The 647-nt window shown below is 37.7% G+C and overlaps 1 long non-coding RNA gene across 1 annotated transcript in view; it reads right to left on the bottom strand.

The window, feature by feature from the left end:
- Positions 1-647, bottom strand: part of LOC128249300 (uncharacterized) — a 150,286-nt gene that overhangs the window by 109,327 nt on the left and 40,312 nt on the right. The gene's annotated exons all lie outside the window — the stretch shown is intronic.

The raw sequence follows: 647 nt of genomic DNA, 5'->3' as shown, positions 1-647 counted from the left end.
ATGATAGAAACTGGAACGAACGACTTTCTATATATAATGTCACTACATCTGTTTCGACACACTTCGAAACATTTGCCGAAACAATTGTAGTGTTTTAATTAAAGAATATCGTTCATTCCATTGTCTATCATTTATCTATTTATATGAACTCGACCGATACTTTGGAATTCCTTATGTTTCTCCAGTAGTTGCTGTATTTCCAGTGTATGATGACATCAGCTAGCCAATAACCGTGGACGAGCTTTGCATAGCATACTACAGGGCTCTTTTTTTTTTACCCGAATCTTATTTAACTACATATGTATGCGTATGTATGTATGAGTGTATGTATGTATGTATGTATGTATGTATGTATGTATTGAGAGAGAGAAAGAGAGAGCGAGAAATACATATTAATCGATGAACAAGCATATATAACCACATAACCACAAACATAATAATCTACAGTAGTTTAAGAGACCTCTATCGCAAAATGTCCCATCATCATTTGTAAGACTGCTCACCCCGTCCCTACCCCTAGACGTACGCCGTTTGTTCAGTTATTTCCCGCCCTCTTCTCTTTTTATCGCTTAACCCCCCCCCCATACCCAACTTCTACTCCATCAAATCACACCAACATGCTACATTTCACACACACACACACACAC

Source organism: Octopus bimaculoides, chromosome 13 (genome assembly GCF_001194135.2).
Source record: "Octopus bimaculoides isolate UCB-OBI-ISO-001 chromosome 13, ASM119413v2, whole genome shotgun sequence".
NCBI lineage: Eukaryota > Metazoa > Mollusca > Cephalopoda > Octopoda > Octopodidae > Octopus > Octopus bimaculoides.
Note: the sequence above shows the minus strand (reverse complement) of the source record. Positions and strands in the feature narration are given on the sequence as shown.